The 13459-nt window shown below is 40.9% G+C and overlaps 1 non-coding gene across 1 annotated transcript; it reads right to left on the bottom strand.

Moving 5' to 3' along the window:
* Window positions 1–8000: 8000 nt before the first annotated feature.
* On the bottom strand, window positions 8001–8107 carry LOC112920568 (U6 spliceosomal RNA). The gene has a single exon (XR_003235092.1). It is a non-coding gene; the product is annotated as a U6 spliceosomal RNA (small nuclear RNA).
* Between the last annotated feature and the right edge of the window lie 5352 nt (window positions 8108–13459).

Here is a 13459-nt window from a genome sequence, read left to right as displayed (position 1 = left end):
ATGCATCTTGTCCAACACATGGTAATATTCTATTTACTTGATCTTGCGCTTAACTACATCTGGTATAACCAATAAAGCTGAGTCAGAATGAGCTGAATTTCCCAATCAGGCTTAGATTCATGAAGAACTTTTAAAACACAAAATTGAGAAGCAGGGTGCCTGGGCGGCTCAGTGGTTGAGGTCTGCCTTTGACTCGGGTCGTGATCCTGGGATCCTGAGATCGAGTCCTGCATCAGGGTCCCCGCAGGGAGCCTGCTTCTCCCTCTGCCTGTGTCTCTGCCTCTCTCTGTGTGTGTCTCTCTCTCATGAATAAATAAATAAAATATTTTTTAAAAATTCAAAAACATTATTGAAGAGAATGTATGAACCTGAACAGCAAGTTTTGATAAAAATAGTAGCATAGCTACAGTTTCTAATAATCATAATCAAAGCTACCATTTATCTAGCACTTATTCTATGCCAGGCAACCTGATAAGAATTTTGTAAATTTTGTCTCCTCTAATCCCACAAGAATACACTGAGGTAAAGATCATGATCCCCTTTCTCAGGTGATTAAGCTGAGGCTTAGAGTTTAAAGGTCCTACCCAGTATCCCAGGTCACCCAGGACTGATTTCCAGGTGAAGTTATCCACCCTGCAGCCTGAGAATGGTTAACAAATCATTACCTGAGTGAAATAGGTCAGTCAGAGTCATAACACCACATAGCAATATTTTGGCTAAGGCAACACTTTTAATACCAACCTCTGTTTATTAGATTTTTCTTTGGAGCAAATGTGTATATCTCAGAAATTCAAGCTAGTGAGTTTTGTTGAGAACTGAGCATTCCTACATCAACCAAAAGGCTTCAAGTCAACCTAATTAATTGACAAAGCTCTACTTTTTCTCAACTAGCAAAGCTGTACTCCAGCTTATGAGTTTTATGTATACTATCTATCACATGGTTGCAAATGGCTTTCACTTGAAGTCCAGGCTCACATCCCTCAGACCCTTTCCTATTAGAAATTTTGCCTCCCATCTGGCATGTCCCATCATGATAAGGATTAAGTAGACTGTAAAGGGCTAATATGAATTTCCAAGCTTCGTTTAAAGACTTAACTTCCTTTCACTTAGCCTGTGCTTGACTTCTCTTGTTTCCCCCTGGAGCTTCCTAGAGTACTCTGTGCCCAAAGCTCAAGTGTAGGATCTGAAAGTAACCTGGCCATAAAAAATGTGCAAGACGCTACAACCTCTTCACAGACTCATTCCACTTTATATGTGAAGGAAATGATCCGAGAACCTGAAATCATCCCAGAGTGAGCACTCTGGGGGAATTTGAAAGAGGGGGAGAAGGAAAAAAAAAAAAAGCCCTGCGTTTCCAATGATGTGAAGAGAGAACTCTGCTCTCTGAGCATGGAAGGAAGTAAGAAGACCCAATTTGTGGCTGCAGTAGAGAAAAAGAAAAAAGCCCCGCAAGGAAACTACCAACAGATGGTAAATACATTTTTAATTCTTCTGTCATACTGTGTGGACTTGTGCACATTTGTCCTGCTGTGTTAGGCTCCCGAAATAGCTAGCCATGGAATTGCAGAACAGTTCTGTTGCAATCTGAGATTTAGGAAACCATGCTGGCTGACAAAACAGGAAGGGCTCCTAGTAGGATGGAGTGGATTTGCTCCCCATTTGCAGCAACTCATGGCGGCATCCGCTCTCATTCCGAGTGCGGGAAAATTCTCTCCCATGTTAGGTCTCACGGATGATGCTGTAAAACTTACTATTTCAAATTGTCCTCCGAGCTCTAGTTACAATTATTAAATGTTGGCGCTACCCCGATGATAGCTCTCCAAGGCTAGAAGGAGTGAGACACTTTGATCTACAGATCCTCAGTCCTCCAGGGAGCCACCCAAACATATATGTCAGCCCAGAGTTCCACACCTAGCCTTAATTTTCACTTCAATATTATTGTGTTCCCATAGAACATCATGGGGATTCCAATGCCCAGAAAAGGACCAGTTATGATAATGGATTGCTCTAAAAGGAACCTACAGAGATGAGATGCACATGCAGTTGACCGTGCATCTGAGAAGTGACCCCAGACGGGTACCAGCAATGAGTTGGGTTTCCAATCCCAACACTTGTCTCTCAGTGTGTCTCCAAGAGCGAAAAAGTTTTGATGAACCCAACTGGCTGTGGAATAATGAGGAGAAACTGGTCTATTACTTAATCATAGTCTAGAAATATAACTTATACAATACCATATTATTAGAACTGGAAGGATACTTACAGAATCTAGTTCAATTTTTTCATTTTATAGACAGGAATCTGGGCCAAAGAATTGCAGGAAATTGGCAAAGATTATACAACTAGTTGGTGGCAAATTCAGTACTGGAACCTGAGATATCTATTTCTCAGTTCAATCCTTGTTCTACTTGAGCACCCACAGAAGGTGGACATTTCTGTGACAAGCAAAATCCAATTCTAAAAAAGGCCTTTCTCATGGTAATCCTCACTCTCGGGTCTTTAAAAAAGCAAGATGATGGGATCTCTGGCCTACGAATGTTTGGGAAACTAGTTGATATTCTTTCTAGGTAAAGTTTCAAACTGAAATATATTTGTTAATTTCTGTCCTAAACCCCTGTGGATTGTGTCGAGATTATATAGCTATCACACGATTTGGCACAGCTGGGATCCTCTTTTTATGAAATAGCAGGGAAGATTGGTAGATAGGGATTAAAAAGCATTGGCAAAAGAGAACAATAACTTTCCACCCAGTGTCTTCCTGGTCTAAGAGTTTCTCCTAGCCTCCTTTGAGGAAAGGGGTGGAAGGTGGGGGAGGGGAGAGGGTAGGAGAGGGGATTTTTTTATCTCCTCAGTGATAAAGGATAAAAAGCACTTTAGCACTGTTCAATTTAATGAAATCTTGGTTTCACATAGTTTAAATCTCTACAAAATTAACTGTATCCTTATTAAAAATGACTTATACGTTCATAGGTATTTTTTCCAATGGGTACATAAGCAATTCATTAATAAAAACGATTCTTAATAGCTACTTAAGACATGTTATCCTTTCCTTTTTTTTTTTTAAGAAAGTTAATCAGTAAACTCTTCAATAGCTAGATTAGCAATGACGTCTCCTAAATTTTGCAATTCTATTCAGTATTTTTGACATGTTGCTTCGCACATGATTTCAGCTATGTTTTATTCTTGTGGTGGGAAAAATTTTTTACTTTGTTGTGTTTTAACATGGCATTCTTTGCTTTGAGAATCAATTTGATCATTTTGAGTATTCATGCTGAATTTACCGGCTAGGTCCATGGTCTACCAACAGATTTTGGGGGTGCAGGAGCAGAATTATCTTGAGTGAATTATGTTGAGGAGAACAGTGATGAAGGCACATTTTAGGTGGTTTCATTCCTGTGATCTAAATTTGATTATCTAGCTAATATCACTAGGGAGATTTTAAGCTTTAATAATTATATCTCAAGGCCTAAAGAAAAAATGAAGAAGAAAAATTATGTTTACTACTCATTCCCACACAATAATTCACAGAGTTACCATCAGAGAGCTTATTTGGCTGCTTTAAAAAAATACATTGATATCAAGATTCTGTTTTAAGAGTTCAAGCTCAGCTGACACTTTGTTCTTAAAAAAAAGAAGAAGAAGAAGAAGAAAGAAAAGAAAAAGAAAAAGAAAAAAAGAAAAAAAAATCCTGGAAGCTAGATTTAAGCAATTGTTTTTCTAGAAGGATTTAGCATTCTTATGTGAAAGAGTAAAATAAATAAATAAATAAAAATTTTAAAAAATATATATATATATATTGATTTTACCTTTCCTTTTGGAGGACTGGTTTAGGGTTTTTTTTTCCCCTAGAAAGTTTTGAGGCTACAATTCATGCTAAAAGTGCCGTGTTCCATTATGTACCAACACAGCTTTGAAGTTGTCCCTGCTTCTAGGTCAAGGGCTCTCCCTGTGGCCACATGCCAGTTTCATCCTTGGATTCTCATGATTCTCGGAAATAAATCAACTTTCCAGTAAAATCCTGTGACAGCTCTATTTTACATAAAAGTGTGCAGCCTGGGGATGTGATACTGTTTTGAATTTTAGGTGGACTAGAAGGGAGAGAAAACATCCATTCTCATGAAAAGATGATTCTAAGAGAAGTCATTACTGCAGAAACCAGAGGGCAGGTCACAAGTATCCCACTCATTCTCCCTATAGTTTTTCAAACCCCAAAGCTTATTATTTGTGTGAAAACAACAAAAATACAAATGACCAAAAATGCTCTAATGCAAGTATGGCTCTAGTCAGTAATATATTCCATGAGTTGAAAACGTGTTGAGCAGTTCAGCTCCTTTAGTCAGTATCTCTGTCTTCTGTCAAGAAAAGGAGAAGAAATGAGCAAGTTACTATTACACATCCCAACATGGATGAATCTCACATTAACAGAAAATAAAAATGAAGCTAGGCACAAAATAATGTATACTGGATAGTTCCATTTGTATAACATTCAAAAACACACGAAACTCATCTGTTGTTTTGGAACTAAGCATGATGGTTTACCTTTGATGAGAAGGAGTGTGATCAGAAGGAGGCCTGAAGATGGCTTCAGGGGTGCTAGAAAGGTCTCTCCCTTGACCTGGGTGGTAGATAGAGGTATGTTCACTCTGTGACAATTCATTAAGCCACATAGTTGTGATCTGTGTGCTTTTTCTCCAAGCGATTTACTTCTATTTAAGATTTTAAAAATAATATTCCCATTGGGAAAGGTAATGTTAAGAAATATTAGAATAGCACTTTGCCTAATTAAACCATTTCATCTAATTAAAGGTATATAGATATGTATTATAGAGGAAAAATGGAAAATTCAGATAAGCTGAAGGAAAAAATTACATAAAAAACTCCAGGGTAGGGCAACAGGAACTCTCATACACTGCTACAGGGAACATCAGCTGCTATGGCTGTTCTTGGATAACTGGCATTATCCACAAAAGTTAAGGATATGCATATCCAGTGACCCAGATTTCTACCCTTAGGTATACACCCAGTAGTAATATGTGCATGTGAACTCCAGAAGAATAGCAACTCTCTATTCATGACAGCTCTAAACTGGAAACAAGCCAAACTGTCCATTGACAGTAGAGTGGACAAAGAAAATGTGTATATCCAACCTTAGAATATCAAACAGCATTGAAAATTGATGAACCATAGTACCCTCAGCAACAGGGATGAAACTGAGAAATCTAATGTTGATAGAAGCCACAGGAAAGAAAAAATGTGTGCTTTCATTTACTCAAAGTTCAAAAAAACAGTAAAAGATATAGTAATATAACTTTATAGCATTTATAGTGTTTAGTGACATAGACTTAGGCAGTAAAATTAAAGACAAAAAGGATTATCATAAATGTAAGGGCAACGGTGACCTCTTGGCGAGAGGGTGGGTTGAGATTGGAAAGAGATGGGTAGAGGGTTTCCAAGTCATGGTTTGTTTGGTTTTTGGTTGATTTTTTAAAAAGATTTTGTTCATTTATGAGAGGGGGAGAGAGAGGGAGCAGGAGCAGAGGTGGAGAGTCAAAGGGAGGGGGAGAAGCAGACGCTATACCGGGCCCATGCTGTGGGCTGATGCCAGGCTCGATTCCAGGACCCCAAGATTGTGACCTGAGCAGAAGTCAGGCACTTAACAGACTGAGCCACCCAGACACCCTGGCCATGTTCTACTTCTTAACTTGGATAGCAGTTATGTGAGTGTTCACTTTACAAGAGTTTATTAAATGAAACTTTTATATATCATGCGCTTTCCCAAATGTGTTGTATTTCACAATAAAAAATATATAAAAGTCACATGAAGCCCAATTACTCAGAAATAGTTAATAATTTAATACCTTGATATGTGTTCTGCCAAAATTCCTTTAACGCAATATATATGGTTTTTCCCCCATTGCTTTGCAGGCTTTAATTTTTTTTTCTTTAATGATACGACCTTCCAGAAGAATTCTTCTTCGGGGTTTTTGTTTTGGGGTTTTTTGTTTTGCTTTGGGTATTTTTGCCATTTCCATTTAATTTTAACTAAAAGTAAATATCATACAAGCTTTCCGCCCCTCTGGAAGCCTAAAGCCATGGAGTGGCTTTCAGGAAATTAGGTTGCTTTAGCCTAAGCTACATTGATTCATAAACCAATCTGCAGGATTTTGCTCTAGCTCATGGGAGACTTTTCTTTCTCTGTTAATAATGCTGCTGCTTCAAAAGAGAAAAGCCTCTTTCCACCTCTTCAGAGTGCTATCTTTTCAAAAGGAAAGTCCAGGCAGTGAGGGGGGGTAAGGCCAGCAAGGGAGTGGTCAGGCAGCTTGAAGCAGAGGAGGGGGTCATCCTAAAACTCATCACAAAACCACATGATGCTGAGCCCACACTGAGCCAGGGCTAGGCAACATTAGGAAGGAGATTTTCAAAATGATCTAGGGTATTTTTTTTAACCCCAAAGTAGTCCCATTATTTTTTTTCTTGCCCCTGGGGGCAGTTCAAATGTCCTACCCTGTTTCTGGGACATGCTTTCCTTCCTCTGTGCCCCATCTTCAGGCCTCCTCCCCAGCTCCTCACCCTTCTCATCATGTTAACTATTCCACCACTAAAGAGCCATCTGGGACCATCAGAACCCTGGCGGGGGCCCCACAAGAGCTTATGGCCCCCCAGACTTACCACCTCACGGCTGGCATTCATCACCCTGTTTTGAAATTGCTTCTTTTCTTGTTTGCAGATTCTGTGTTTATCTATAAGCTTCATGCATGCATACAAGGACAATGTCGCTTTCACCATCATGACTCTGGGCCCTAATGCCTATTGGCCCTCAATCAATACATGGCCCTCATCGAATACATGGACAATGGTGTGTGATGAGATGGGACACGGGAGAGGGGCAGTGCTATAAATGAGGGTTTCCCAGCTAACTCCCTTTACCTGTTGAGCACAAAGGACTCCTGTGGTGCCATCATACTAACAAGAGCAAGCACAAAGTTGTAAAATCTGTAACTGCTCATTTTCAAATACTTACCAGTAATGGCAATTTGCATTTGCACGGTGTTCAATTGTTCATGAAGCACTTTCACAGATGACCTTGTACAATTCCAACAGCCATTCCTCCTGGGTGAGCTGGGCAGCTACTGATATCACCATTTTGCAGGTGGAAACTAAACTCAGAGATCTTGGGTAACCAGTCCTACAGCATAGTTTTCAGCGTCAGCCAGGAGCTAGCGACCTGTTACTGCTGTAAGGGAAATCACATTCAGGGTATACTATGTACAGATACATGGTCAGAGAATAGGATATAAAATAAATATGTGAGATCATTCTGATTTTTTAAAAAAATCTTAGTAGCTATTTCCCTTTTTTCAAAGCATTTGGGGGCTTTTTTGGCTCATTTTTCTTCACAAAACTAGTACATATTTGGTGTAAAAAATCAAAAGAGCAGGTCTGGGTGGCTCAGTTGGTTAAGCATCTGCCTTCTATTCAGGTTATGATCCCAAGGTCCTGGGATCAAACCCCACGTTGGGCTCCCTGCTCAGCAGGGAGTCTGCTTCTCCCTCTCTCTCTGCCTCCTCCTTGTGCTTGTGCTCTCTTGCTATCTCTCTGTCAAATGAATAAGTAAAATCTTAAAAAAATAAGAAGAGCCCAAATAAAATCAAAATCACTTAGGATCACGTTAAATAGAGCTAGCTACTATTACACCATCTTAATAATTGACTGCATATGAAGTCTTAAGCTGTTGTGGAGTGAAAACTCCCCTCTCACACCCAATTCCTCTCCCCCACCCCCACTATATTCTTTACCTGCAAAATTTTCTTAGCTATTCTTGGCCATTTGCTTTCTTAAAGTTTTTTATTTAGGTTTGCTAAAACTCTTTTGAGGTTTCTATTAGATTTGGGTTGTTTTTATAGATGAATTTGGGTAGAATTAACATTTTTCCTACATTGTTGTCTTTCTTTCATAAGCATGGTATAATTCTCCTTAATTTGTGTCCATTTTGATGACTTTTTAAAAAGATGGCACGCTTCAGGAATTTGTGTGTCAACTTTATGCAGGGCCCGTGATACTCCTCTCTATATTGTTCTGATTTTAGTGTATGGGCTGTCAAAGTGAGCACTCAGAAGATATTTCTTCATCATTGGAGGACATTGGGGGGGAAGAGGTCACATGTTCTTTACGCTCTATAGAAAACAGTAACTGAAAAAGACATGAATCTGGATTAATTGTGTCTATCACATAAAAGCATGTAGTTGTGTGCTAACAATGGGAAAACTCTTTTTGGCTTTTGTTATCTTGGCCCTTTCATTATCTGAACAAAAGAACAGGTTGGGAGGATGGGCAGGAGGAAAGGGAAGGAAAGGAGAAGATGGTCAGACTTGACCGTGAGGAGGGGTGAGGAGGTAGGATGTGTTGCTGGGGCAAGAGAAGCAGGTGGAGGGGCACCTAGATGGCTCAGTGGTTGAGCATCTGCCTTTGGCTCAGGTCATGATCCCAGGGTCCTGGGATCCAGACCTGCATCGGGAATCCCTGCTCAGCAGGGGGTCTGCTTTTCCCTCTGCCTCTCCCCTTGCTCATGCTCTCTCTCAAATAAACAAATAAAATCTTAAGAAAAATTTTAAAAAAGGAGAAGCAGGGGGACAGCAGTGGCAGGTAGAGAAGGGAATAACAGCGAGTTTGGATTCTCTCGAGTTTTGCTACTCCAGCACACCAGCAGCACCACTTAGGATCTTGTCAGAAATTCAGACTATTGGCCCAGTCACACCTATCCAATCAGAATCTGCATTTTAACAATATCCCAGGTAATTCTTACCCACATGAAAGTTCTAGAAGCTCTTAGTACCCCCCCCCCAACCAGTTAGAGCCAGTCCTGATCAGTGTCATCAGCTTGAGACCTATTAATAGATGGAATGGGTTTGGTTGCCTAGAGACCTGGAAATCTGGTTCCTGGTATAGACTCGGAGTCTCAGGGTTCTTTTATCACTACGGCCAGAGCCTTGTGACCTCAGTCGGCCTCAGTTTCTCTGCTATGCATTTTAGTTCTCTGCAGCGGCTGGATCCTTGCCCAGGACCCCTGCTTCTTCTGCTCAGGTCCTGATGCTCTGCCAAACTCTGGCTCTCCCCCTTCCCTTCAGAAGCAGGATGTGATTTCCTACTCTCTTTTCAGTTTCTGGCAGGGGGCCTGCTGTGACTGGACCGATCACCTGGAACTGTGCCTGATTTTGAATATTGTCACCTGGACTTCTTCCAGAACTGTGTTCTGCTGGCAGAGAGGACTCACTCTGATATTCAAATAGCCTGGCCCAATCTGACTAGTCATGCCCTTTGACCACCGTGCACTGGCCTGCCTGGCTGCCTCCTGGGAATGGGCCAGCTTCTGAGGACAGGCTCTGGCCCCTGTTCCCCACTAGATCTTGGCTACTTCCTCCTTCCCATGGTCTGTGCTGATGTGGTCACAGAATGTCATGCACTCAGTTGTCTCTTCCAATAGAGGAGGTGGCCAACAGAGACCAAGAGAAGCAGGCTTCAGTTCCTTCTCTCTCCTAGCATTTATGACTCTGGGCTCCATCGGCCTGCTTCTGAGTGGACCTTGAAATTCCAAACAGTGCCCTTGGAGCCTGTTAGGTAATAGGTATTCCAAAAGTCCTAGAAGACTATTGAGTACAAACAGGCTCAGTGGTTTTGTATAACTTGCACTCCTGGCCCTTTCTCCAAAGTGGAGAAAAATCTTCTTTGCTGCCTGACTCACTTTATAAAAAGAGGCCAAGCCCTATAGAAGCTCAATAATCTCTCTGGTTACCATATAACCATTTCACTTTGAGGGCATTATACCTCCTGCCATGCTCAATTTATGGTGGAACATTATACAATGTGTATCACATCTGCCACTATGTTTTAAAACAGCACAAAATGTCTTGAATGTCATGAAGTTCAAAACAATCATGTTGACTGTCTGTTACAGAGGACAATTTTTCAAAAAAGCATTACTCTTCGTTAATTGATAACAGAGCAATGGCTGTATCTTTAAGACTGCTGCATCATCTCTATTCCAAAGAACTATTCTTATGGTGATTTTAAAAAGGAGAAGAAGGCAAAGAAAGAAAACAGGAAGAAAAAAATGTGTGGCAGCACCCACAGGAGCTAAGAAATGGTGTGGGTGTTGTTTCCATTATTTACGTACACAACGCTTTCACCAGAATCCAAATGGCTTACAAAGAAAATACAATACAAATTGCAACAAAAATGCACTAACACAGTAAGACATTAAAAAAAAAAAAAAACAAGCAAACAAAAAAAATTTACCTAAAGGACGGTTTAAATTTGTCATAAATTTTATGTGCAGAGAGAATGGATAAGTGTCTACTGACTCCATTTCCACATGCAAAGGTAAGCAGGTACCTGGTGGCATTCGCCATACTCAGAAAAGAAGTTACATGTAAAATAACAGTAAAAGTAGTCACAAAAAATGTCTAAAACCATTTTGAGTAAGAAACACCTGCTGTTTAATGAAGTCACTCCAAGTCTCTAAAGTTGCATCACAAGCTCGTGAAATTAGCCAGGATGGGTAAATATATGATTTTCTGCAAGGCACCCTTGGCCAAGTAAAAATCAGAGGTCTGAGGAAGAAGTTACTCAAGACCAGAAAAAATATGGCACCTGGGTGGCTCAGGCAGATGCCTTCAGGTCAGGTCATGATCTCAGGGCCCTGGGATCAAGCCCTGCCATCAGGCTCCCTGTTCAGTGGGGAGTCTGCTTCTCCCTCTACCCCTCCGCTTCCTTGTGTGCTTTCTCTCTCTCTCTCTCTCTCTCAAATAAATAAAAATCTTTTTAAAACAAGACTAGAAAAAACTAAATGGATAGGAAATAAAATATATATAAACATTCACCACTCATTGCATCTTTCTAAAGGTCCACACTTTCTCAGGATAGATTTTAGTTGATAAACCATGAAGAAACTGTATTTGAAGTTTGTGCAAAAGACCACAACAACCCAGTTTTGATAGATATCATGAAGTTGCTTTCATTTGCGAGTCTGCTATAACATCATTTTTTGAGCAAGGTTCTCAGCAACTACTTGAACTTTCTGAGAAAGGAACATCCGATACAGGGGGAAGTCTACTCCTAGGAAGAATTTCTAAAATGTTGCAGAGGCTTAAAAATTGATGATTTCATAGAACAACACATCACTACTAGGGTTGTTACAGCCTTAGTACGCGTAGTTATAGTCAAACCACTGAGAATTACAATGTCATTTGTCTTCTTTTACCTCTTTTGTTTTCACAAGTCACATGGCAAAATCAACAAATACTACATCATCCTGCTCACGATTCAGCTATGGAAAAAGCATCCGCTCGCTCATCTCAAGGGTAGCTATTATTAGCTCGCATCGATTCTCCCATACGATATATACCCATGCTTAATAAGCTGTTTGTATGCTTCCTTTGTTATATTCCTCCATGAATCTGACTATTGCTATGCAGTGAAACCCAGAGGTACTATTTCTATAGGCCTTCCAAAATTAATGCAATCCCTCCATTAAAAAAAACCAACAAAACAACAATACCATTATTGGGGGGAAAATATGCCACATCATATATACATTGACATTGAACCTTTCTAAAGAAAATGTTACAGTACTGATCCTGGATTATATAGTGTCCTTCCAAATCTACAGCCACCCAGAACCTGTGAATGTGACCTTATTTGGAAATAGGGTCCTTGCGGACAGCATCAGGTTACAATGATGGTGTAGTGGGTTAGGGTGGTCCCTAAATCCAATGACCGATGCCCTTATAAGAAGGGCATACATACACGTAGACATACAGGGAGATTGTCATGTGAACATAGAGAGAAATTAAAGTGAGACTGCCACTAGCCAAAGATTGCCAGAAACCACCAGAAGCTAAGGGAGAGACTTAGGACAGATTCTAGCTCAGAGCCTTTGGAGGGTTGTGGCCCTGCTGACGCTTTCATTTCACACTGTAACCTCCAGGACTGTGACATATCAATTGCTGTTGCTTACACACACACACACACACACACACACCCTCCCCCCATTTGTGGTATTTTGTCATGGCAGCCCTGGGAAACTCATACGGTGCCCAGTCTCCAGAATATGAGAGTAAGTACTTTAAATTACACAAAAGCACATATTAACTTTCTCTTAGATAATGAAATGAAGGGAGGAAAAGGCTACTTGTCACAGTGACATGGCAAATATAGACCAGAGACTGGATTAGAGATTGGTCATTCTAACATTGCAAGGCAGGCATAACTATAAAAGGATGAAAGTTTCAACCAAGGCACTGAGATTGATATCACATTTTATTTTATTTTTAAAGATTTCATTTATTTGACGTAGAGAGAGAATCAGAAAGCACAAGTGAGGGGAACAGCAGAGGGAGCAGGAGAAGCAGACTCCCTGCTCAGCAGGGAGCCTGATGATGCATCTAGATCTCAGGACCCTGAGATCATGACCTGAGCCAAAGGCAGACACTTGAGGACTGAGCCACCCAGGTGCCACTGATATCACATTTCAAAGTGAGTTATGTGACCTTCATTTGCAAAATGTGCAAGAGAGGTTGTCAACATCTGATTACATGACTTTTCAACTTTTTACATCAGTGAAAAAGTACATTAAAAATGAGAAGTAGGGATGCAAGGAGAGGATAATTTTGTACAGACTAGTCTGTGGCTGGATTTCTCCCCCTGGCCTTTCTAAGTCTTCCGGGGTAAAGAAAATATGAGTGGCTCCCTTGGATGAGACGTGGACCACCCACAAAAGAAAGCAGGCACGAAGGTTATCTTGTGCCTTTTCTAAGAGGGTCATCTGGATGGGTGACCAGATGAACAAAAAGGCTGGAGCTGGTGCCAGATTCCCACAGTCTGAGGGAAGACTAAGCGATCAGCCATATTAAGACATATCCATCTGTCGACAGGGAAAGGCAGTGAGAGAAGCTCTACCCTGTGGTGTCTTGAAAAACCAACTAGAGAGACAACTTGGAATAGCTGTCAAGGCCAGAGAACACTGATACTAGATCTTCCCAAGACTACCAGACAAGTAAGAACTTTCCTGTTTTGTTTTTTTAAGATTTCATTTACTTATTCATGAGAGACACACACAGAGAGAGGCAGAGACGTAGGCAGAAGGAGAAGTAGGCTCTATGCAGGGGCCTGATGTGGGACTCGATTCCAGGACCCTGGGATCATGACCTGAGCCAAAGGCAGATGCTAAAGCACTGAGCCACCGAGGTGTCCCAGAACTCTCCTGTTCTGCTTTCTTCATTGTTCTCCCACTATACCAACCAGAAAGAAGTGTGAAATCCCCGTTAAAAGATGAAGGGGGCAGGATGGGCAAAAGTGAGGCCATGGGCTGCTCTCCTAACTGGATTGCAGCCTTTTGTAGGAGGCTGAGCTGGGGAGAGGAGAAGCCTAAGTGCAAAACCAGATCGATGTTTTTACCATGACATGG

This window comes from Vulpes vulpes, chromosome 12, assembly GCF_048418805.1.
Source record: "Vulpes vulpes isolate BD-2025 chromosome 12, VulVul3, whole genome shotgun sequence".
Taxonomy (NCBI): domain Eukaryota; kingdom Metazoa; phylum Chordata; class Mammalia; order Carnivora; family Canidae; genus Vulpes; species Vulpes vulpes.
The sequence above is the reverse complement of the archived record's forward strand: the minus strand, read 5'-3'. Positions and strand labels throughout refer to the sequence as shown.